We start from the raw sequence: 26738 nt of genomic DNA on the forward strand, positions 1-26738 counted from the left end.
CCCTCTAGTGATATATCATTTTTGGCTACATGATCTCTTAGAAAGTGATGGCGGATATCTATATGCTTGGTGCGAGAATGTTGAACCGGATTATTTGCAAGTTTTACCGCACTTTCATTGTCGCACAAAAGAGGCACTTTCTCTAGAACTACTCCATAGTCTAGTAAAGTTTGTTTCATGTATAATATTTGTGCACAACAAGCACCCGCGGCAATGTATTCCGCTTCGGCGGTGGACAAAGCCACACTATTTTGTTTCTTGGAGGACCAAGACACAAGTGATCTACCAAGCAAATGGCACCCTCCGGATGTGCTCTTTCTATCAATTTTGCATCCGGCGTAGTCCGAATCGGAATAGCCAATTAATTCAAATAAAGCTCCTTTGGGATACCAAAGGCCTATGCTTGGTGTGTGCTTAAGATACCTAAGGATTCTTTTTACGGCAATTAAATGTGTTTCCTTAGGACTAGCTTGAAATCTAGCACACATACACACACTAAACATGATGTCGGGCCTAGATGCGGTTAAATATAACAAGCTACCAATCATAGAACGGTAGAGAGTTTGATCAACCGAGTTACCTCCCTCATCTAGGTCGAGATGTCCATTGGTAGGCATTGGGGTCTTGATTGGCTTACATTCATCCATCTTGAATCTCTTGAGAAGATCTTTTGTGTATTTCTCTTGAGAGATGAATATGCCTTCTTTCATTTGCTTGACTTGAAAACCGAGAAAGAATGTAAGCTCACCAATCATTGACATCTCGAACTCCTTAGACATCAATTCACCAAATTCTTTGCATGAGTCTTCATTTGATGATCCAAAGATGATATCATCAACATATACTTGACAAATGAAGATATGCCCATCAAGCTTCTTGGTGAATAGTGTGGTGTCGACCTTCCCAATGGTGAAGCCCTTTTCAATAAGGAAGTCCCAAAGGCGCTCATACCAAGTTCTTGGGGCTTGCTTAAGCCCATATAGTGCCTTGTACAACCTATAAACATGATTAGGATATCTAGGGTCTTCAAACCCGGGAGGTTGATCAACATAGACTAGTTCATTAATAAAGCCATTTAAGAATGCACTTTTCACATCCATTTGATATAGTTTCATTTCATGATGTGATGCATATGCAAGAAGGATACGGATGGCTTCTAATCTTGCAACCGGTGCAAAGGTTTCTCCAAAATCTAGACCTTCCACTTGAGAGAACCCCTTTGCCACTAGTCTTGCCTTGTTCCTCACAACAACACCTTGATCATCTTGTTTGTTGCAGAACACCCACTTTGTTCCAATGACTCTTGCATCTTTTGGTCGCTCTTCAAGATTCCAAACTTCATTGCGAGTGAAGTTGTTCAACTCTTCATGCATGGCATTGATCCAATCCGGATCTTTAAGAGCATCTTCTACCTTGGTAGGCTCATAGCAAGAGACAAAAGAGTGATGAGCAATAAATGAAGTAAGCTTTTGAGATCGAGTCATCACCCCCTTTGTTGGACTCCCTATGATGAGATCTTGTGGATGATCTTGTAGGAGAGGTGTATTTCTTCTATTGACCACTTGAGGAGGAGGTTGTGGAGCATCAACATCTTGTGCTTGTACCACCATTTGCTCATGGGAGATATGAGTATCTTCATTTTCTACTCTCCCAACTTTTTCACCATCTTGTGGTACATTTGATGAAGAGGGTTGATTAATGACTTGTACATCATCTTCATCATCTTTTGGCTTGATGTCTCCCACCGGAATATTCTTCATAGCCTCCCTTAATGGTTCATCACCTACATCATCAAGATTCTCATGTGCTCCTTGGGAGCCGTTAGATTCATCAAATTCCACATCATATGTTTCTTCAACCAAGCCGGTGGCATGATTAAATACTCTATATGCTTTGGACTTCAATGAGTAACCAACAAGAAAACCTATATCACAACGCCTTTGAAAACTTCCCTAGGTGTTGCCGCTTCTTGTAGATGTAGCACTTGCAACCAAACACCCTAAAGAAGGAGACGTCCGGCTTCTTCCCATTGAGCAACTCATATGGAGTCTTGACAAGGAACTTTTGAAGAAATAGGCGATTGGATGCATAACATGCGGTGTTGATTGCTTCCGCCCATAGAGCTTCGGGGGTGTTGTACTCATCTAGCATTGTCCTTGCAAGAGTGATCAAAGTCCGGTTCTTCCTCTCAACTACACCATTTTGTTGAGGAGTATAGGTTGCGGAGACTTCATGTTTGATTCCAACTTCATCACAATAAGCTTCTATATTTGTGTTGTCAAACTCTTTGCCATTGTCACTTCTTATCTTCTTGAGCTTCACTTCAAATTCATTTTGAGCTCTCTTGGCAAACTTCTTGAAACAAGATGCAACTTCGGATTTGTCATGAAGGAAGAACACCCATGTATATCTTGAATAGTCATCCACAATCACAAGACAATAGAGATTTCCTCCCAAACTCTTGTATGTTGTTGGTCCAAATAAATCCATGTGTAGGAGTTCTAGCACTCTTGTGGTTGACATGAAAGCTTTGGTTGGATGAGTGTTTGCAACTTGCTTGCCGGCTTGACATGCACTACAAAGCTTGTCCTTCTCAAACTTCACATCCTTCAACCCTCTCACCAAATCATTCTTCATAAGCTTCTTGAGTGAGCTCATCCCAACATGAGCAAGTCTTCTATGCCATAGCCACCCAAGTGTTGTTTTGGTGAATAGGCAAGTCTTCAAGTTTGCATCTTCGGAGGTGAAGTCAACTAGATATAAGTTGTTGTATCTAAATCCATTGAATATCACTTGATTGTCATCTACCTTGGATACAACCACCTCCTTCTCGGTGAATAAGCATTGAATGCCAAGATCACACAATTGCCCAACGGATAGCAAGTTGAAGCTCAATGAAGCAACATAGAGCACATTGGAGATGGAATGATCATTTGATATTGCCACTTTGCCCAATCCTTTAACCTTGCCCTTTGAATTATCTCCAAATGTTATTTTCTCTTGTCCATCTACCTCTTCATCTAGTGAGGTGAACATACGAGGATCACCGGTCATATGTTGAGTGCAACCACTATCAATAACCCAATGACTTCCACCGGTCTTGTAGTTCACCTACACACAATAGATTCAAGCTTTAGGAATCCAAGCTTGTTGAGGGCCCTTCACCTTCTCAACAAGTGACTTAGCCACCCAAATTTTCTTAGGCCTACTCTTGTTGGGGGGACCTAAGAACATGACTTTCATCTTTCCACTCGAATCTTTTCTAAGCATGTAGTGAGCATTGAAAGCAAAGGGTCTAGCATGCTTGGGCAAGGGTTTTGGTGGTGGAGTTTGACACTCATGAGCAAAGTGGCCTTCTTGTCCACACTCAAAACATCTCTTTGGCTTTGGCTTTGGCTTTGATTGTTGGTGTTGAGCTTGAGCCTTCTTCTTCTCTACACTTGCCATATATCCAATGCCACTTCTATCCATCTTCATGACGGTATTCATGAGTAGCTCACTTTGGAGATGCTTGCCTCTAGCAAACTTGCTCAATCCCACCTTGAGATGCTCTTTCTCCATCTTGAGCTTCTTATTCTCTAGCTTGAGAATATCATTGTTCTTCTCCTCCTTGAGTTTCTTGATTTCTTCTTTTAGCTTCTCATTCTCAAGGATCACCTCTTTGTCATGATCAAGAGTTTCTAGCACAATGGTGTTGTGACTTTTCATCTCTTCAAGATCTTTCATGAGCTTCTCATTGTCACTCTTGAGCTTGACAAACTCATCATAGTCATTGCACTCAACCACTTGCTTGCCCTTGCTACTAGATCCATGCTCAATGCTTTCATCAATTAAATCATCACATGAGGTAGCTATATCAATCTTAACAACATGGTTAGTAGCATCATGTGGCTCATTTGGTAAGAATTCTTGTGCAATAATAAGGGTATCATAATTGATCTTTAGAGTTGTATATTCATCTTTTAGCTTATGGTGACTAGTGACAAGCTCATTGTGCACCCACTCAAGTTTATCATTTTTATCTTTAAGCTCTTTCTTAGAAGATTTGAGCTCCTTGAGTTTGGATGATATAGAATCATTTGTTTCTTTGAGCTCATCATTAGCCTTTTCTAATGTATCACACTTAGCTAAGAGTGAATCATTTTTAGCATCAAGTTTTTCATTTGTAGCTCTACTCTTTCTAATGATCTTAGTATATTTTCTTAGTATTTTGACAAGATCATCATATGTAGGTGAGTCATCATCATCGCTATCACTATCATCATCACTAGCATGTTCATCATCACTACTATCATCACTCTTAGTTACCTTGCGTTCACCTTTGGCCATAAGGCATAGGTGTGTAGAGGATGATGGCGATGGTGGCGGTGAAGATGCAAGATCAATAGCAATGGCGGCCACCTTTTCATCGTCACTCTCATCATCGGATGATCCACTTGATGAATCAATGTCCGTGAGCCAATCACCGACAATGTAGGCCTTGCCACTCTTCTTCTTCTTGTAGAAGTCCCTCTTTTTGCCATCTCTCTTCTTGTATGGCTTGTTCTTCTTCTTTTCATCTTCATCACTTGAATCATCTTTCTTGCCCTTGTTCTTGAACTTGTCTTTCTTGGGCTTTGTGCATTGATGAGCTAGATGGCCAAGTTCGCCACAATTGTAGCAATCCATCTCGGAGATTGGCTTTCTTCTTGAGCTTGTGAAGAACTTCTTCTTCTTGCCATCAAACTTGATGCCACTCTTATTTAGCCTTTTTAGCATCTTGGTGGTCTTCTTCACCATGAGGGCAAGGCTTTCTTCATCATCTTCATCACTTGAGCTCTCATACTCAAGTTTTGCTTTGCCCTTGTCTTGGCTAGCTTTGAATGCTAAGTCCTTCTCTTTCTTCTTTGTAGAGGATGAGCCATCTTGTGGTGTGATGTGCATGTACATCTCATGAGCATTGATCTTTCCCAAGATTTGTGTCGGTGTAGCGGTGGAAAGATCACCTTGATGTAGCACGGTCACAATGTGCCCATATTTATCAATGGGGAGGACACTCAAGATTTTTCTCACAACATCGGATGGTGACATTTGAGTAAGTCCAAGCCTATTGACTTCCTCTACAAGAACATTTAATCAAGAATACATCTCATTAGCACTTTCTTTGGGAAACATCTCAAAAGAATTTAGCTTTTTAATCACAAGATGATAGCGCTCCTCACGCTCACTCTTGGTTCCCTCATGGAGCGCACAAACGTCCGACCATAGAGCATGGGCGTCTTTGTGGTTCCTTACACGATTGAACACCTCTTTGCAAAGGCCTCTAAAAATGGTGTTGCGAGCCTTTGCATTCCATTTCTCATAATTCACTTCATCCCCTTGAAGTTGTGCGGCATTCCTAGGTGCGGGGAACCCTTGAGAGGTGGCTCTAAGAATTCCAACATCTAGAGCTTCTAAGTATGCCTCCATGCGGATTTTCCAATATGGAAAATCATCTCCCTCAAAGATAGGAGGAGGTCCATCCCCGTGAGACATCTTGCTCTAAGCGATTAAGCTTAAAAACGTGAGCACGAGGCTCTGATACCAATTGAAAGGATCAAGATGCCCAAGAGGGGGGGTGAATTTGGGCTAATTCTAAATTCTCTTGCAATAATCAAATCCTACGGATAGCCCAATTAACCCCTTGTGCCTAGAAAAGTGTTTATATCAAACTAATGCACAACAACCTCTCAACCTATGTTCCAAACTTACTCTAGCAAGCAATTCTATGGATGTAAAACAAGTATTGAATTGCTCAAAGTAAATACTCAAAGTAAGTGCTCAAAGTAAGTAGAGAGAGAAAGGAACGCGGCGATGTTTTGCCGAGGTATCGGAGAGTCGACACTCCCCACTAGTCCTCGTTGGAGCACCCACGCAAGGGTGTAGCTCCCCCTTGATCCGCGCAAGGATCAAGTGCTCTCTACGGGTTGATTCTTCGACACTCCGTCGCGGCGAATCACCCAAAGCCGCTCACAACTTGAGTTGGGTCACCCACAAACTCCGCCGGGTGAACACCAAACTCCCAATCACCACCAAGCCGTCTAGGTGATGGCGATCACCAAGAGTAACAAGCACGAACTCTCACTTGACCACGCGAAGCCTAATGAGAAGATGGATGCACACTTTGCTACTCTTGATTTGCTAGTGAGGCTACTCTCTTGGATTCTCAAATCACAAACACCTCACTAGGATCTTGCTCTTCTTGGCACTCACAAACGTGTTTCTCAGCTGTTGGAATGAGCAAAGGATGCTCCACTCACGAGTGGAGCTTCTATTTATAAGCCAGCCTGAAAAACGAACCGTTATGAGCTTCTGCGGGATGACCGGACGCTCCGGTCGTGATGACCGGACGCTCCGGTCAGTTCAACCCGCGAACCAGCATTCAAGTGATGACCGGACGCTGTCAGGGTCCAGTCAGTACCGACCGGACGCGTCCGGTCACTCTTGGATGCTTACTGTAAACGACCGGACGCTGGATACTCAGGGTCCGGTCACACTTTTCCAAGTCTGGACCCTTACTGGAGTTGACCGGACGCTGGCCCTCAGCGTCTGGTCACATGACCTCCCAGCGTCCGGTCACACCAGACTTGATCTTCTCGGTCAAATGAACTGACCGGACCCTGCGGCCAGCGTCCGGTCGCACCGGAGCCAGCGTCCGGTCAGTATTTGACCCTCCATTCACTTCCAACTTCCGAACATATGTGAATGAAGTTTGCTCCAAAGGATCTTAGGCATTCATAGGAGCTACCTAGAGCTAGTTTTAACAAGTGTGCACCACACCTAACTCACTAGACTCAACTAGGTCAAGCTACCCGTTCATACCCCCCTTCATAGTACGGCCAAAGGAAAAAACAAAGTCCTAAACTACTCTAAGTGTCTCTCCAACTCCAATCGACACTTAGAACTAGTTATCCTTAACCTTGTCGTCCATCCTTTGAAAACCGAAACGATTTCCATCGTAGGGGCATGACAACCTCGATTGCCCAATCGATCTCCATTACCATGACCTAACTTAATTGTCTCTGCAAAACATACGTTAGTCATAGTAATCTTTGTATTGACATTAATCACCGAAATCCAACTAGGGGCCTAGATGCTTTCAGCCCTGCTGCACCAACTTCTGGAGCTCCATGCCGATAATATCTAGCTTGTTCTGCCAGTTGGAAGGGCCCCACAACCAGCTATCCCGCCTCTCTGGCCTTCTACCGGTGAACGACGGGAATGGCGCCTCCACTGGGTTCCTAATGTAGAACCACTCCCCGTGCCACCCCCTGTTGGAGTCACAGGGGGAGTACGCGGGGTAGGCGCCCGACGAACTCGGCTTCTTCTACAGCACGAAGCCTCCCACTGGCGCAGTCCTGGCGTGGGTCCCCCTCTAACAAGGCTCACCCAGAGAGACGGAGGCGCAGGCCGATGTGGATGTACACCGGCCTGATGGACCCCGACCACGCCACCGGAATAAGTCCACGTGCGGCTCCATCCCAAGGAAGGCCTCGCAGATGGTGACAAAGACGGCGATATGCAGCACCCTAGTCGGATTGAGGTGCAGCAGCTCCAGGCCCCACTCATTGAGGAGCCCATGCAAGAACTAGTGCGTGGGGTGAAAGCATCTAGGCCCCTAGTTGGGTTTCGGTGATTAATGACAATACGTGATTACTGTGACTAACGTGTGTTTTGCAGAGCCAATTAAGTTAGGTCACGGTAATGAAGATCGATTGGGCAATCATGGTGGTCATGCCCCTATGATGGAAATCATTTTGGTTTTCAAAGGATGGATGACAAGGTTAAGGATGGACTAGTTCTAAGTGTCATTTGGTATTGAAGAGACACTTAGAGTAGTTTAGGACATTGTTTTACCTTTGGCCGTACTATTAAGGGGGGTATGGATGGGTAGCTTGACCTAGGTGAGTCTAGTGAGTTAGGTGTGGTGCACACTTGCTAAATCTAGCACTAGGTAGCTCCTAAAAAGCCCTTAGATCCATTGGAGCAAACTTTATTCATGCATGATCGAGAGTTGGAAGTGAATAGAGGGTCAAATGTTGATCGGACGCTGGTTCTAGAGTGACCAAACGCTGGCTCAGAGTCCGGTCAGTTCATTTGATCAAGGTGAAATCGTCTAGCACAACCGGACGCTGAGAGGTGAGCGACCGGATACTGGGTGCTAGCATCCGGTCGACTCTAGTAAGGTTCCAGAGGGAAAATCGTGACCAGACGCGTCTGGTCACAACTTAAACACTAGAGTTTGGGGGTGAACTGACCAGAGCGTCCGGTCATCATGACCGGAGCGTCCGGTCACCCCGCAGAGGCACATAATGATTCATTTTTTAGCCGAGTTTATAAATACTTCTGCCACTCATATGTGGGGGTACTTTTGCTCATTCCAACAGTTGAGAAACACCTTTGAGAGTGCCAAGAAGAGCAAGGTCCTAGTGAGGTGATTGAGATTTGAGAATCCCAAAGAGAGCCCTCATTAGTGAAAGCAAGAGTAGCAAAGTGTGCATCCACCCTTCTCGTTAGGCTTGTCATGGTCAAGTGAGAGTTTGTGCTTGTTACTCTTGGTGATCGCCATCACCTAGACGGCTTGGTGGTGATTGGGAGCTTGGTGATCATCTGGCGAAGCTTGTGGATGACCCAACTCAAGTTGTGAGCGGTTGTGGGTGATTCATCATGATGGAGTGTCAAAGAATCAACCCGTAGAGAGCACTTGATCCTTGCATGGATCAAGGGGAGCTACACCCTTGCGCAGGTGCTCCAACGAGGACTAGTGGGGAGTGGCAACTCTATGATACCTCGGCAAAACATCACCGCGTTCCTCCTTCTCTCTTTACTTTGAGCATTTACTTTGAACAATTCAATTCTTGTCTTTACATTCATAGAATTGCCATGCTAGAGTAGGATTGGAACATAGGTTGTAAGACTTTTTGTGTGGTAGAATATTAGAAACACTTTCTAGGCACAAGGGGTTCATTGAGCTAACCGTAGGGTTTAATTATTGTAAAAAAATTTAGAATTAGCCCAATTCACCCCCCTCTTGGGCATCTTGATCCTTTCATGGGGTATCAGAGCCTCGTGCTCACGTATTTAGGCTTAACCGCCTAGAGAAAGATGTCTCACGGGGATGGACCTCCTATCTTTGAGGGGGGTGATTTTCCTTATTGGAAAATACACATGGAGGCATATCTAGAAGCTCTAGATGTTGGTATACTTAGAGCCACCTCACAAGGCTTCCAAAAACCTTAGGATGCTACACACCTACAAGGCGATGAGGTGAATTATGAGAAATAGAATGCAAAGGCTCGAAACACTATCTTTAGAGGCCTTTGCAAAGATATGTTCAATTAGGTGAGGAACCACAAAGACGCCCATGCACTATGGTCGGATATTTGTGCGCTCCATGAGGGAACTAAGAGCAAGCATGAGGAATGATATCATCTTGTCATGAAAAAGCTAAATTCATTTGATATGCTTCCCAAAGAGAGTGCTAATGAAATGTACTCACGCTTGAATGTTCTTGTAGAGGAAGTCAATGGGCTTGGACACACTCAAATGCAACCATCCGATGTTGTAAGAAAGATCTTGAGTGTCCTCCCCATTGACAAATATGGGCATATTGTGACCGTGCTTCATCAAGGTGATCTTTCCACCACTACACTGACACAAATCTTGGGAAAGATCAATGCTCATGAGATGTACATGCACATCACACCTCAATATGGCTCATCCTCTAACAAGAAGAAAGACAAAGACTTGGCATTCAAGGCTAGCCAAGAGAAGGGCAAATCAAGACTTGAGTATGAGAGCTCAAGTGATGATGAAGTTGATGATGCAAGCCTTGCTCTCTGGTGAAAAGAACCGCCAAGATGCTAAAGAAGCTCAATAAGAGTGGCATCAAGTTCGATGGCAAGAAGAAGTTCTTCACAAGCTCTAGAAGGAAGCCAATCTCGGAGATGGATTGCTATAATTGTGGAGAACTTGGTCATCTAGCACATCAATGCACAAAGCCCAAGAAAGACAAGTACAAGAACAAGTACAAGGGCAAGAAAGATGACTCAAGCAATGAAAAAAAAGATGAGAAGAAGAAAAACAAGCCATACAAGAAGAAAGATGGCAAGAAGGACTTCCACAAGAAGAAGAAAAGTGGAAAGGCATACATCATCGGTGATTGGCTCACAGACATTGATTCATCAAGTTGCTCATCCGATGATGATAGTGATAATGAGAAGGTGGCCGCCATTGTGATTGACTCCTCATCATCTTCACCAACACCACCGCTATCATCCTCTACACACCTATGCCTTATGGCCAAGGGTGAACGTTTGGTATCAAATGATGATGATAGTAGTAGTGATGATCATGCTAACAATGATGATTGTGATAGTGATAGTGATGATGATGAATTTGAATCACCTTCATATGATGAACTTGTCAAATTGCTAAACAAATATACTAGAATCATTAGAAAGACTAGAGCTAAGAACGACAAGCTAGAAGCTAAGAATGATTCTCTTTTAGCTAAATGTGTTGTAGTGGAAAAGGCTAATGTTGAGCTTAGAGAAGCAAATGATGCTATATCATCCAAACTCAAGGAGCTCAAATCTTCTGAGAAAGAGCTTAAAGATAAACAAGATAAACTTGAGAGGATACACAATGAGCTCATCACTAGCCACAACAAGCTAAAAGAAGAATATACTACTCTTAAGATTAATCATGATAATCTTGTCATTGCTCAAGAATTTATATCCAATGAGCCATATGATGCTACTAACGATGTTGTTAAGATTGATATAGCTACATCATGTGATGATTTGATCATTGAGAGCATTGAGCAAAGTTCTAGTAGCAAGGGCAAGCAAGTGGTTGAGGTCAATGATTATGATGAGTTTGTCAAGCTCAAGAATGACAATGAAAAGCTCAAGAAAGATCTCAAAGAGATCAAAAGCCACAGCACTATTATGCTATAAACCCTTGATCATGATGGTGATTTGATTCTTGAGAATGAGAAGCTAAAAGAAGAAAACAAGAAGCTCAAGGAAGAGAAAAACAATGATGCACTCAAGGAAGATAACAAGAAGCTCAAGTTGGAGAAAGAGCATCTCAAGATTGGATTGAGCAAGTTAACAAGAGGCAAGCATCTTCAAAGTGAGCTACTTATGAACACCGTCATGAAGATAGATAAAAGTGGCATTGGGTACTTGGCAAACCAAGAGAAGAAGGCTCAAGCTCAACAACACAAGTCAAAGCCTAAGCCAAAGAGGTGTTTGAGTGTGGACAAGAATGCCACTTTGCCCATGAGTGCAAAACTCCACCACCATAACCCTTGCCCAAGCATGCTAGACCTTTTGCCTTCAATGCTCATTACATGCTTAGAAAGGATTCTAGTGGGAAGATGAAAGTCATGTTCTTAGGACCTCCCAACAAGAATAGGCCTAAGAAAATTTGGGTAGCAAAGTCACTTGTTGAGAAGGTGAAGGGCCCCCAACAAGTTTGGGTTCCTAAAGCTTGATCTTTTCTGTGTAGGTGAACTACAAGACCGGTGAAAGACATTGGGTTATTGATAGTGGTTGCACACAACATATGACCGGTGATCCTCGTATGTTCACCTCACTAGATGAAGAAGTAGATGGACAAGAAAGAATCATATTTGGAGATAACTCAAAGGGCAAGGTCAAAGGATTGGGCAAAGTGGCAATATCAAATGATCATTCAATCTCAAATGTGCTATATGTTGCTTCATTGAGCTTCAACTTGTTATCCGTTGGACAATTGTGTGATCTTGGCTTCCAATGCTTGTTTACCGAGAAGGAAGTTGTTGTATCCAATAAGGATGATGATCAAGTGATATTCAAAGGATTTAGATACAATAACCTATATCTAGTGGATTTCACCTCCGAAGATGCTAACTTGAAGATATGCCTATTCACCAAAACAACACTTGGGTGGCTATGGCATAGAAGACTTGCTTATGTTGGGATAAGCTCACTCAAGAAGCTAATGAAGAATGATTTGGTGAGAGGGTTGAAGGACATGAAGTTTGAGAAGGACAAGCTTTGTAGTGCATGTCAAGCCGGCAAGCAAGTTGCAAATACTCATCCAACCAAAGCTTTCATGTCAACCATAAGAGTGCTAGAACTCCTTCACATAGACTTATTTGGACCAACAACATACAAGAGTTTGAGAGGAAATCTTTATTGTCTTGTGATTGTTGATGACTATTCAAGGTATACATGGGTATTCTTCCTTCATGACAAATCCAAAGTTGCATCTTGCTTCAAGAAGTTTGCCAAGAGAACACAAAATGAATTTGAAGTGAAGCTCAAGAAGATTAGAAGTGACAATGGGAAGGAATTTGACAACACAAACATTGAAGCCTATTGTGATGAAGTTGGGATCAAACATGAGGTCTCCGCAATATATACCCCTCAACAAAATGGTGTAGTTGAGAGAAAGAACCAGACATTGATCACTCTTGCAAGAACAATGCTAGATGAGTACAACACCCCCAAAGCTCTATGGGCGGAAGCTATCAACACCGTATGCTATGCATCCAACCGCCTATTCCTTCAAAAGTTCCTTAGTAAGACACCTTATGAGTTGCTCAATGGGAAGAAGCCAGACGTCTCCATCTTTAGGGTGTTTGGTTGCAAATGCTACATCTACAAGAAGCGGCAACACCTAGGGAAGTTTCAAAGACGTTGTGATATTGGTTTTCTTGTTGGTTACTCATCAAAGTCCAAAGCATATAGAGTATTTAATCATGCCACCGGCTTAGTTGAAGAAACATATGATGTGGAATTTGATGAATCTAACGGCTCCCAAGGAGCACATGAGAATCTTGATGATTTAGGTGATGAACCATTGAGGGAGGCTATGAAGAACATTCTGGTTGGAGACATCAAGCCTAAAGATGATGAAGATGATATACAAGTGATTGATCCACCCTCTTCATCAAATGTGCCACAAGATGGTGAAAAAGATGAGAGAGTAGAAAATGAAAGCACCCGTGTCTCCCATGAGCAAATGGTGGTACAAGCACAAGATGTTGATGCTCCACAACCTCGCCCTCAAGTGGTTAATAGAAGAAATACACCCCTACTACAAGATCATCCACAAGATCTCATCATAGGGAGTCCATCAAAGGGTGTAATGACTCGCTCACAAAAACTTGCTTCATTTATTGCACATCACTCTTGTCTCTTGTTTTGAGCCTACCAAGGTAGAAGAAGCTCTTGAAGATCTGGATTGGATAAATGCAATGCATGAAGAGTTGAACAACTTCACCCGCAATGAAGTTTGGACTCTTGAAGAGCAATCAAAAGGTGCAAGAGTCATTGGAACAAAGTGGGTGTTCCGAAACAAGCAAGATGATCAAGGCGTTGTTGTGAGGAACAAGGCAAGACTAGTAGCAAAGGATTTCTCTCAAGTTGAAGGTTTGGATTTTAGAGAGACCTTTGCACCAGTTGCAAGATAGAAGCCATTCGTATCCTCCTTGCATATGCATCACATCATGAAATGAAATTATATCAAATGGATGTGAAAAGTGCATTTTTAAATGGCTTTATTAATGAACTAGTCTTTGTTGATCAACCTCCTGGGTTTGAAGACCCTAGATATCCTAATCATGTTTATAGGTTGTTCAAGACATTATATGGGCTTAAGCAAGCCCTAAGAGCTTGGTATGAGCACCTTTAGGACTTCCTCATTGAGAAGGGCTTCACCATTGGGAAGGTCAACACCACACTATTCACCAAGAAGCTTGATGGGCATATCTTTATTTGTCAAGTGTATGTTGATTATATCATCTTTGGATCATCAAATGAAGATTCTTGCAAAGAGTTTGGTGAATTGATGTTGAAGGAGTTTGAGATGTCAATGATTGGTGAGCTTACATTCTTTCTTGGTTTTCAAGTCAAGCAAATGAGAGAAGGGATTTTCATCTCTCAAGAGAAATATACAAATGATCTTCTCAAGAGATTCAAGATAGATGAATGTAAGCCAATCAAGACACCAATGCCAACTAATGGACATTTGGACCTAGATGAGGGAGGTAACACGGTTGATCAAACTCTCTACCGCTCTATGATTGGTAGCTTGTTATATTTAACCGTATCTAGGCCTGACATCATGTTTAGTGTGTGTATGTGTGCTAGATTTTAAGCTAATCCTAAGGAAACTCATTTGATTGCCGTTAAAAGAATCCTTAGGTATCTTAAGCACACACCAAGCATTGGCCTTTGGTATCTCAAAGGAGCTAGATTTGAATTAATTGGCTACTCCGATTCGAATTATGCCGGGTGCAAAGTTGATAGAAAAAGCACATTCAGAGGGTGCCATTTGCTTGGTAGATCACTTGTGTCTTGATCCTCCAAGAAATAAAATAGTGTGGCCTTGTCCACCGCCGAAGCGGAATATATTGCCGCGGGTGCTTGTTGTGCATAAATACTTTATATGAAACAAACTTTGCTAGACTATGGTGTAGTTCTAGAAAAAGTACCTCTTTTGTGTGACAAAGAAAGTGCGGTAAAACTTACAAATAATCCGGTTCAACACTCTCGCACCAAGCACATAGCTATCCGTCATCACTTTCTTAGAGATCATGTTGCTAAGAATGATATTTCACTAGAAGGTGTAAGGACCGAGGATCAATTGGCGGATATCTTCACTAAACCGCTAGATGAGGCAACATTTTGTAGATTACGAAATGAGCTCAATGTTCTTGATTTTAGCAACTTCACTAGAAAATGAGCTTGTGTTGTCCCTTGCATTGCATTGTAATATACAACATGTTTAATGTTTGGTAATGCATATAGGGCTTGTCTAACATGGTTAAGATAACCGCCGTAAAGCGAGTGAAGAAGCTTAACCTTGGATCAAACTTGACAAGCAACTAGATTTACTTTCAAGTATTGCATTGCATATGCATGAATGTTGTTTTGTCGTTTATCTTCAAATACAATCTTATTGCCTATTTTCTTAAAAAGAATTATAGCCTAAGGCAAAATATTTTGAAAATTTTGAGGGTTTGAAAGAGGTCACTCACATCAGTCCCAATTGATGTTTATTTGGATCTTATTGGAGTTGGGACTTGATTGAGAATAGGCAGCACGAAGGACTTTGAAGATTTACTGAAAAAAGAGTGACTGGACGCTACACCAAACTCTGAAGCCTAGCGTCCGGTCTGTTCACAGGAGGTCAACCTGCTGCGATGGAGTGATCGGACTCTACTATTCAGTGTCCGGTCAGATGGTGATTCAGCGTCCGATCAAGCGAAGGCAATCAAGGTAGTGTGCACCGAACTCTGGGTGTGTCCAGTCAGGGTTCACTAGATGCGTCCGGTCGTGATTCTAGGGGTTTTGGACCTCTCTGGAATCGATCGGACTCTAGGTGGCAGCGTCCGATCGTTGCCACCGGAGCGTCTGGTCAGTAGAAAACATATGGGATCCGGATTCTTCTCTGTTTCCTTATTAATTCCATCGGGTGACCCCATATAACCACAGCATTGTGCCATGTTTAACCTAATATGTCATGCCAACTTCGCTGTACCTGAGCCATCGCGTCGTGTGCCCTAGCTGCGCCTCCACAGCTTGCCGCGCCGCCCTGCTCTAGTGCCCACGCCACTGCGACATCACCCCACGCCACCTGCCCGCAGCCATGCCAGCACTCACCACCGTGCCGTGCCTTCCCGTGCCCGCACACCACCGAGCTCCCATAGCAGCAGTGCCGCCTCACCAGCGTCGCTATCATGCTCTTTGGTCCCATGCCCTAATGCCAGCGCTACCTCAAGAACCTCGCCGATGCCCTAGCCACTACTCATCGAGCCTCTTCACTGCAGTGCACCGCTGATCCATGCCGCATTGCCTCGCCGGAACCCTAGCTTCATAGTGCTGACCCGGTGGTTCCCCGATTCATTCCTCTTCTCGACGATTCACTGGTTCGTCAGGTAGCAAGCCCTCAATTCAATTTTGTACCTATTGCTTGCTTTCTGAGGGTTTCACATCTTTAGATATATTGTAATTATTTATAAATCCGATCTATTCTAACATGCAGCGAGTCGGTGTTTCTAAGGTCTCGTTGGTAGTTGTCAGTCAACTCGGGGCCAAGCTCACGAGTACAGATCGAGGCCAAGCCTTGGAAGTGACAGTTGATAGTTGATCTTTGTCAGTGGCAGTTGTTCTTTTCAGATTCATTAGATGGCTCGTGTGAAGAATGTCAGAGGAGGTCCCGGTGATGAGGATCCGAGGCCCCCGCCTCGCCAGCCTGTAGATACAAAAGGCAAGGCGATAAAGAAGCTGGCAACAAAGAAGCGGAAGTACCCTGATGTAGATACAGCTAGAGCAGCCGCAGTTGTAGAGGCCGTAAACCGTGCCGAGAGAGGAGGTGCTCGGAGTGGTGTTGTTATTGCAGATCAGCTTTCACCAGCAATGAGGGCTGCACTTGAGCACACCGTCATGGTGGTCCAGCTGGGACTGTCATGCTTGCGGGACGATGAGTTGTCTTGGATGAGAGTCGGCCTTAGGGGGAGTCACAGTAGGGGGGCCACAGCCAGCAGAGCAGACTCAGGAGGAAGAGCAGGCACATGAGATAGAGCCAGCACCTTAGCCACCGCTACACCGCTCTGGTCGCACCCATGCTCCAGTCACACCGAGGCCAGATACACAGCGGAGGGGTTCTCGTCCACCGCCTAGACCATAGGGTCTGCCTCTAGTGACTCATCTAGATTTGAGGGCCGCCATAGCCAAGCAGGTGCAGCAGCTTAGATTTGTAGAGTTTGAGCAGTGGTTCCCACCAAGGAGGGATGACAGAGCTTCAGAGGGCCTCTACACACCACCGCAGGAAGATTTTTATAATGCATATCTTAATAGTGGGGTTGTATTTAGATCTCAGAGGGTGTGCAACATTGAGTCCATTGTAGCAGTAGCCAGAGAGCATATTCGCCCCTATCTATCTTACTTGCCAGGGCTAACAGACTTACTCAGACGAACAGGCTTATATGTTCCATCTTGGTCCGTGAGTTCTATGCTACTCTCTGGATTGACCCGCACCATAGATTTATACACTTTGCATTCAGAGGCGGAGATTATAGGCTGATGAGCTCTAGGGTCAGGAAGATTCTCAAGCTTTAGGAGCAGCCCATCCGGCTACATGAGGTGTGCTATGGTTAGACAGCGCCTTCTAGATGTGCTCATGGCGGTATGGTGCCCCCTATAGACTTGGTTCGTCATTGCTTCATAGAGCCTTTTGGTGAGGGGTCGAGCAGGACACCTAGTGATCTCACTCCTACTGCTCGAGGGCTTGAGGCTATCATGAAGAGGACACTACTTCCTAGGATGGGGTATCACGAGGGCTTGACTCGCATATAGTTATGGCTTCTCAACTCTCTGATGCAGCAGATGGTATTTGATATTTGGGGTCTTCTTCTATCAGAGATGGAAGATACTATTGCTAAGGGGTTCAAAGGTCATCGATAGTTGCCCTATGCCCACTGGATCACTTTTCTTATTCACAAGGCAGTTACTGTGAGGCCACCTGAGATGCTAGGTGAGTACAGTGGTGCTACTACAGAGTTTCCTATCTACAACATGACTCAGATGATCTGCCACAGTGTAGTGAGGCCACCTAGTCAGCCACGCCGTCGTCCAGATGTGCCAGAGTCTGTAGCCCAGTAGGATGAGACCATTAGGGGCATTGTAGCTACAGAGGAGGAGGAGCTTGATGCTCAATAGGAGGGCATGGTAGAGAGCAACCCTAGTGACAGCTCAGATGACGACTACCAGGCTATCCCTTAGATGCCTCCACGACGACATGATGCTGAGGCCGGTAGCTCCAGTTTAGCTCAACTTGCACCACAACAGACCCGCTCTACCTGTCATACTTGAGCAGATGAGGCAGGATCATGCTCTCCAAGCTCAGGTGACCGCTGCTACATTTGCATAGTTCTAGACTCGGTAGGATGAGTTCTAGCAACAGCAGTAGGTGATTCAGCAGCAGCAGCAGCAGGCCATGCATCAGCAATAGCTCCTCATGCAGCAGCAGCTACTTGGGTTTATGCAGCATGTTGTGACAGCTATTGGGGCTCCACCGCCACAGCCTTCACCCTAGCTTGGTCAGCCTGCCACCACTTCTATGACTCTAGCTTTACAGCCTAGTGGGCTTCAGAGTCAGGAACAGCCACCAGCATAGTTTGCTTCACCTACAGAGTAGGTGTCCCAGTGGTTTGCCTCGCCAGTTCTAGCCCCACAGTTCACACCTCTTTAGACGGGCTTCACACCGGCTCAAACGTCCTCGCTGCTAGTGCCAGATACTTCAGTCTCTAGGAGCCTTGGAGCAACATTTAGTGAGTTGATAGGGTAGCCTACTCCGTCATATCTGCATGTCCTAGGTCCTTCTATAGTTGCACCTATTATCGAGACTATAGAGACACTCCCTTCTTCTGTTGCATCATCAGAGCCGCCTGCTTTAGTGGTACATGCATAGTCTACGGCCGCTCTAGTCCCTGAAACGACTCAGGCCACTTCAGCATCGCTTCCAGCTATAGAGGGTTAGACTGCTCAGAGCTTAGGGTCAGATGATGATGGCACCCAGTTCCAGCTCGCTCCTCGTACCTCAACGCTCGGTTCGTCCACTACAGCCCCACCGACTGACCCTTAGGTTTTGGTGTTTGACGCCAAAGGGAAAGAGGGTTCGAGTATGTTACTCTTAGGGGGAGCGACTTATCTAGGGGGAGCTTAGTTTACTTATTATAGTTTACTTATTAGCTTATCTATTATATTTGGAGTTTTATGTGTGATACATTATGCATTCATATTTACTATTATGCATCGAACTACATAAGTGTGATCGTACTCGTGATATTAATGTGATCGTGATAGTTATGTGATATGTGACATGTGTGCTCTCTACTTTGAATTATTTATATGTCATATCACTTGTGTTATGCTCATTTACTTTGCTTCCGCGTTTTACTCCGATGCAAATGAGCTTTATTACTTGTACTCATGCTTATTTCATATCTATTGAGTACATCATGTTGGCTTGGGTCATATAAGCTTGCCTAACTCTTTTTTTTCTTATTGTCAAAAGCTTATATGATCCAAGCATGTTAAAAACCTCATCTCTTTCACATACACGAGGTGGTATTGTCATCAATCACCAAAAAGGGGGAGATTGAAATCATCTAGGCCCCTAGTTGGGTTTTGGTGATTAATGACAATACATGATTACTGTGACTAACGTGTGTTTTGCAGAGGCAATTAAGTTAGGTCACGGTAATGAAGATCGATTAGGCAATCATGGTGGTCATGCCCCTACGATGGAAATCATTTTGGTTTTCAAAGGATGGACGACAAGGTTAATGATCGACTAGTTCTAAGTGTCGTTTGGTGTTGAAGAGACACTTAGAGTAGTTTAGGACTTTGTTTTACCATTGGTCATACTATTAAGGGGGGTATGGATGGGTAGCTTGACCTAGATGAGTCTAGTGAGTTAGGTGTGGTGCACACTTGCTAAATCTAGCACTAGGTAGCTCCTAAAAAGCCCTTAGATCCATTAGAGCAAACTTCATTCACGCATGATCGAGAGTTGGAAGTGAATGGAGGGTCAAATGTTGACCGAAGGCTGGTTCTGGAGTGATCGGATGCTGGCTCAGAGTCTGGTCAGTTCATTTGATCAAGGTGAAATCGTCTGGCATGACCGGACGCTGGGTGCTAGCGTCTGGTCGACTCCAGTAAGGTTCCAGAGAGGGAAAATCATGACCGAACGCGTTCGGTCAGTGCTGACCGGACACTGTCTAGCATCCGGTCACAACTTAAACACTGGAGTTCAGGGTGAACTGATCAGAGCGTCCGGTCATCATGACCGGAGCGTCCGGTCACCCCGTAGAGGCACATAACAGTTCGTTTTTCAGCCGAGTTTATAAATACTTCCTCCACTCATGTGTGGGGGTACTTTTGCTCATTCCAACAGCTGAGAAACACCTTTGAGAGTGCCAAAAAGAGCAAGGTCCTAGTGAGGTGATTGAGATTTGAGAATCCCAAAGAGAGCCCTCATTAGTGAAAGCAAGAGTAGCAAAGTGCGCATCCACCCTTCTCGTTAGGCTTGTCATGGTCAAGTGAGAGCTCATGCTTGTTACTCTAGGTGATCGCCATCACCTAGATGGCTTGGTGGTGATTGGGAGCTTGGTGATCATCTGGCGGAGCTTGTGGATGACCCAACTCAAGTTGTGAGCGGTTGTGGGTGATTCACCGCGACAGAGTGTCAAAGAATCAACCCATAGAGAGCACTTGATCCTTGCGTGGATCAAGAGGGAGCTACACCCTTGCGCGGGTGCTCCAACGAGGACTAGTGGGGAGTGGCGACTCTACGATACCTCAGCAAAACATCGCCACGTTCCTCCTCTCTTTACTTTGAGCAATTCAATTCTTATCTTTACATTCATAGAATTGCCATGCTAGAGTAGGATTGGAACTTAGGTTGCAAGACTTTTTGTGCGGTAGAATATTAGAAACACTTTTTAGGCATAAGGGGTTAATTGAGCTAACCGTAGGGTTTAATTATTGCAAAGAAATTTAGAATTTGCCCAATTCACCCCCTCCTCTTGGGCATCTTGATCCTTTCATGGGGTATCCTAGCCCACGCTCGTGGAAAGCGAGGAAGGAGATGACCTTGCCGGCCCGAGGTCGCAGAAAAGCCTCCCCCCTGGGAGCCCTCCAGTGCGCCACCTCCTTCGGCGGCAGCACCCCCTTCTTGGCGAAGGCGGCCAACACCGACTCACTCACACAAGATGACCTCCAGCTTGACATTGCGCTCCGGATTCACGAATGGATCTGTGAGTTTCTCCTCTCCCTCGCTCTACCCTCTCTCTCTCTTAGGAACCGCCGTGGCACACGAACACTCTTGGCGAGCAGAAAGAAGGAGGAGAGGCGGCAGTTGGGGAATAGGCGAAGGAACAGGACGAAAACCCCCTCCCTTCCCCTATTTATGGAGGAGGCATAGCAGTTGGGGAAAGGCGAACGACTGGGTCGAAAAACCCTCTCCCTTCCCCCATTAATGCGGATGGGATGCGGTGGGACATGTCCTGACTGATAGGATGTGCCCTACCCGATGAGATGGTGCCTAGTTAGACGGGACGTGGCCTAGGCATGGCCCACCACTACCGCACGCCGGGCGTGGGAAACAAGACACAACCGCACACAGGCGGCCCCTCTGCCTTCCCAATCAAGACTTGGAAGGGCCCAATAATAGGATCTCTGCCCAGGAGAGACCAACGGGCTTTCTGAGTCGATCGGACGGCTTAGGAGAACGCCAAGAGACAGGTAAGGAGTAGAGGGACGCCCCATGTGAGCCATGCCGACTCTGTCATGAACGACAAACGTAGATCCTGATCGGACATATCCAATAAGAGCTCCTCAAACCACGTCACTCGAGGCATCAAGGTAACATTACCAACCCCCACTATTTCTTTATATGATCATCCATTCAGCTGCTGTCATTCATACATTCATACATGCATTCACACATTCATTCATACAAATCATTCATTCATCCCATACATCCGAAGCATCGCATATGCAATTGATGCATCACAACGCTCCGTGTTGCGTCACGAAGCGGCAGTTGCCTCATTCAACATGAGCAACGACCGACTGGGGTTCTAAGGCTGGCCCATGGAGGGCTCGAGGCCCCCTCGCATCAAACAGAGCCAGCGGAGAAAACGTAGATGAGCCCTAGTGGCCCTCGGCCAGTCTGCTCTGAAGCGGACAGGGTCATCTTAACCTTCTCGTTCAATCCTAAACTCGGGCCATGCCCACAGAATCTCCATCGAGGGGAGGCCAGCGGGCCACCTGGGTCAGTCTCTGGAATGACCCGGGCATCTACCGGGACGCAGGTTAAGGAGCGGTGGAATGCCACATGAGGGCTATGCCGACCCCATCACAAACGACGGACTCGGATTTCACTCGAACGTACCTGTTAGTGAGCTCACCGAGCGCGTCACTCGAGCCATCGAGGCAAGCGACGTTAGCTCAGCCCCTCCGGTTACGGAAACCACGGACGGGGTAATGCACGAAACTCAACTGACCCTACCGAGCCCAACAGGGCTCAGGAGCTCGGGACGCCCAATCCCTCGGTTGTCCCTCGGCTGCACGCAACACCTGGATCCACGACTCCGATTCGCCCAATCCCTCAGCACGCCCAACGCCTGGATCCACGACTCTGATTCGTCCGATCCCTCGGCTACGCCCGATGCCTAGGTCCACGAGTCCATCTCGCCCGATCCCTCGGCTACGCTCGACGCCTGGATCCACGAGTCTGTCTCGTCCAAACCCTCGGCGCGCCCGACACCTTGGTTGGCGACTCCGACTCGCTCGATCCTCGAATCTGCGACTCCGACTCGCATGAACCCTCGGTGCACCCGACGCCTTGGTTGACGACTCCATCTCACCCAGTCCCTCGGCCGTGAGCAAACGCCTGGGACCGCGCTCCTGAAAACGATGGGTCAGAAACTGGAAAGAAGAGGCTACGCCCACCAAGGTGCACACAAACACGCCCGTTGGAAACACGAAAAAACCCCAGGCGATTCTGCCCGAATAACCCGGGGGGCTACACCCGTGGGTGCACTCGCGCGCACCCATTGTCGAAAACAAAAATTCCCCCCGCTGGCAACACGAAAAACCCTCTAGACGATTCTACCCGAATCGCTTGGGGGCTCAGGGGCTACACCCGCCGTCAAACCGAAAATCCCCCAGACGATTCTACTCGCCCGAGGGCTCGGGGCCTCCTGTCGGGTTCATAAACCCGGGGTCCCTCATGGAACTGCTTTCCAGCAAAAGCTTGGCCCAGCAAACGACGTTGCGAACGACGCGCAACTCCTGGGCCGGCCCAAAAACCAGAAGGCGTGGCCAAGGAAAGGACAACGCTCTCTTCCGACTCCGGCCCGCCTCTCTGACCGGAAGGCCTGGCAAGGAGGAACGGCGCTCGCCTCCGACTCCGGCCCACCTCTCCGACCGGCGCTCGCTTCCGACTCCGGCCCGCTTCTCCGACCGGAAGGCCTGGCCAAGGAGGAACGGCGCTCGCTTCCGACCCCGACCCGCTTCTCCGACCAGAAGGCCTGGCCAACGCCGCTTCCGACTCCGACCCGCGTCTTCGACCGGGGATGCGCCGAACCTCTGCTTACAGCTCTTCTCCGACTGGCGCAGTCAGAGCCGACTGGGACCAACCGACGGGGACGCCCGCTCGGTAAGGACCCAGGAAACAGACGGACAAAGTAAGGCAGGGCGCTCAAGTCAACCGCAATACCAAGGACCGTACCCTATACACCTGCAGAACAGTACCGACACGGCATGTCAGAAGGGTGCCCTGCAACCTTCCAGGTATTTTAGAACCCAGTGTTGTGGGCGCCGACGTTTTCCCTACAGTGTTGTGGGCACCATCAATTCCCATACTAGGCGAACACGGTAAAACCCCCCACATCCTCTAGGCATCAACTGTGTTGTGGGCGCCGTCATTTGCCATACATGGTGAACACAGATAAAACCTCCCACATGCGTCTGGCATAAACAGTATTGTGGGCGCCTACAATCATCTTGTACCCGACGGCATGGGCAACAAGACTTAGTAGCATACGTACTCTCTCACACACACACTTGTAAGGCCGTTCTCTTTATCTATAAAAGGGGATACGCTCTCTCCTAATACGGACGGATCAATTCAGGTCGATTCACGAACGACTCGAACAACCTACGATTCGAACGATTCCTACAAAGCACACGCTTAAATATTTAGCGCACGTAGAAGCTTCCGTCTCTCTCGGCCCTTCGGTCCAGAGTCCGACCGGACCTCTTGCACCCCCATCTTACTCCCTCTCATTTATAACCCCACAGCAAACTTCGAGTAACTGGGCTCAGGAATAAAGTCACCGACCGATTTAAACTGGACATAGGGCACGTTGCCTGAACCAGTATAAACTCTGTGTCATTGAGTGATAGGCCACATCCGATCACAACGTACGGTAAAACTATAAATATTTACATGTTGATCACTTTTCGCACTGACAAAAGGTATTTGGAGTCGTTTTCATTGCCCTGCTGCTACTGCAGCACTGGTTAGATTAGTAGGGGAGCTGCAGGGTTTAGCTGATGAGGTCACATTGGAAGGAGAGTAGCCGTGCCCTCATCGCTGCAACCTTAGCTACACTGCTTTCAGAGGCCGGCTCTGGTGCGTGGGCGAAGGAGACGAGAGGGGTTAGTACGTAGGTTGCTGGGTTGCTGCCTGCTGCCTGCTGCCTGCTGCCTGCTGCTGTCTTCATTTTGTCAGATCCGGAGAGCTCTGAGCCCAATCTATTTAGCACTGCTACCTCATCTCCAGCATTAGTAGACCACGAATGCTACGGATCATATCAGTTCCAGCATGGATATTTTCCGACCATATTTGAAACCGAATCCGTTTGGAGGGATTGAAATCTATCCGTATTCGAGTCCGGATATCCAACATCCGATACTGTATCCGTATCCGAATACTCAAATCGCATATTTATGATGTCGATATCCAATCGTATCCTATCCGACATAGTTGACACTATCCGTATTCGAATCCAAATCCGGACAAAAATATGAAAACAAATATAATATCGGTGATATCCGTCCGTATCCGATCCGTTTTCATCCCTAGTTCCTAGACTGTAAAAGGAGTTGTGCAGTGCAGACTGACGTGAGATTCAGATCAGACGACGTTGGCCTAATTTTTTTTCTCGAATACGCAAGAGCATTGCGTATCATTGTATTAAAAATGTAGAAGTATGAAATAGAATAGAGACCGTTCCCGGCCCGACGGTTACCTCAAAGGGACTACATTTTGACTACGACGACGTTGGCCTAATTAGCAGCTCTTTTTCTTCCTCGGTGAATAGAATCAGTTACTAGTTCGCGCATGCATTTCTTCATGGTACCCACATTTTAAAACATAAATTTCTAGGTCGAGATCACCTCCATCTTCTAGAATCAAGAAAAAAGAAGGGTCATCTGTCAATGTATATATTATTATGTGGCAGTGTTTACACTTTATTAGTAGGGGGCCGGATTCTGGGCTTTTTATATTTCTGGTGCCCATTGCAGGCCGAGCAGCTGCAAGCTGCCAAATTGGTTTAAGTAAGTGGCAACAGCGCTAGGCCTCAATGGTGGCCCCGACCAGTAGATCCAAAGTCTGGATGTGGCCCATTTATCCCGTCGTCGTCTTCGTCACGGCCGAGCTGATGAGCAATTAAGTTGAGCAGAGTTTTAACTGCCCGGCCCCCTCTCAATCAAAAGAAAAAGACATGACTTTCCCTTGGTAATAATGGTAACAAGTCGTGCCTAATAACACAGAAAAAACGGCTGTTACTCCACTGGCATTGGGTGCATGCATTTTATTCAAAAGTTTCAGGCTGCGACAGCAACGGGTGCGCCCTTTCATTTCAAAATTCAAACACCGATTGTTACTCCACTAGCTCTGGCTGGCATTGTGTTATTACGGTCGCCCGTGCCGTGCGGTGCGCGCGTCCGTGTCTGTCTGGCCACATTTCGTCGTCGCCCGTCACGGCACGGCGCACGCACGACTTCCAAAGTCACTTTTTTTTTTGTTTTCCACAGAAGAGAAGAGGAGAAACATTGTGCCGTGCCGTGCCGACAAAGTCCAAATCAAAGCAGTGTGAAAAACTGACTTCGCTCTTTCCTTGGAGCTCGCTGCCTATGTGGATGCATGCAGCCCGTGTGAATGGCTGCTGGATTTCTACGGCGAAGGAAGGCTGTTTGCTGAGTTGTATTTGGCTTATAAGTCATGTCTTATTAGCCAATGAATAATATTTTCTCTCACATCAAATCAGTCAACAGTACTTGCAGCGCGCCATGGCTTATAAGCCAAACAAGCTCAAATGAACAGGGTGCCTTGGCCCTTGGGATTTTGGACCTCAGTGGGAAGGACCTGATGCAACGAGATACGGGCTAAGAGCCTTTCGTGGTAGTTAGTAGCTTTATTTGGGGGCTGCATTCTGGTTTCTGATGAAACTTTTCCTCACGTTTGTGGCTTGAAGGCACCGTAGCAGCAAAATGTCACGAGCGTGACCAGATTCTTTATATAGATAACAGAAAAAAGATCCGGTGTCATCTTAGCAACGAAGGAATCAGCCCACACTTATTATATAGATAGAAGAGGACTTCCATTGAAAACGTTCAAACACTCGAGCAATTCTCAAAACAGAAAACCATCCATGAAGAGAATAGAACGTCATCATAGCCGTCTACTCCAGGGTAGTGGGTAGAGCACGCATGGACGCGATTAGCATGTTCGTGACATCACTGCGTTGTAATTAGTCTCGAATCAGAGCCAATACATCCCTCCAAATCAAAACCTACAAAAAACTTTTAGGTTTGCACTTATCAAACAACAATTTGCAATGCTCGTCGACAGAGAAATCTAGCATAACGACACTCAAATAAAAGATGTTGGATGATGTCTATTTTGCATGCATAGATTGTGCGTTAAAATATACTGTGGTTCGGTGCTATGGCCAAGTGGTGGTCACCCAAAAAAGGGAATAGTTACTCTAGCTACATTTTTTTAGTTATAAAATGCTGAATTTCACTTGAAATTCTTGGTCAGTAAATTTGTAAAATAGAATATCGAGTAAAAGTTTTGAATCAACATTTCCAGTAAAAAATCTTGAATCAACAATTCTCATGGAGAAAATGGACGAA

The sequence above is a fragment of the Miscanthus floridulus genome, chromosome 7, assembly GCF_019320115.1.
Source record: "Miscanthus floridulus cultivar M001 chromosome 7, ASM1932011v1, whole genome shotgun sequence".
Lineage (NCBI taxonomy): Eukaryota > Viridiplantae > Streptophyta > Magnoliopsida > Poales > Poaceae > Miscanthus > Miscanthus floridulus.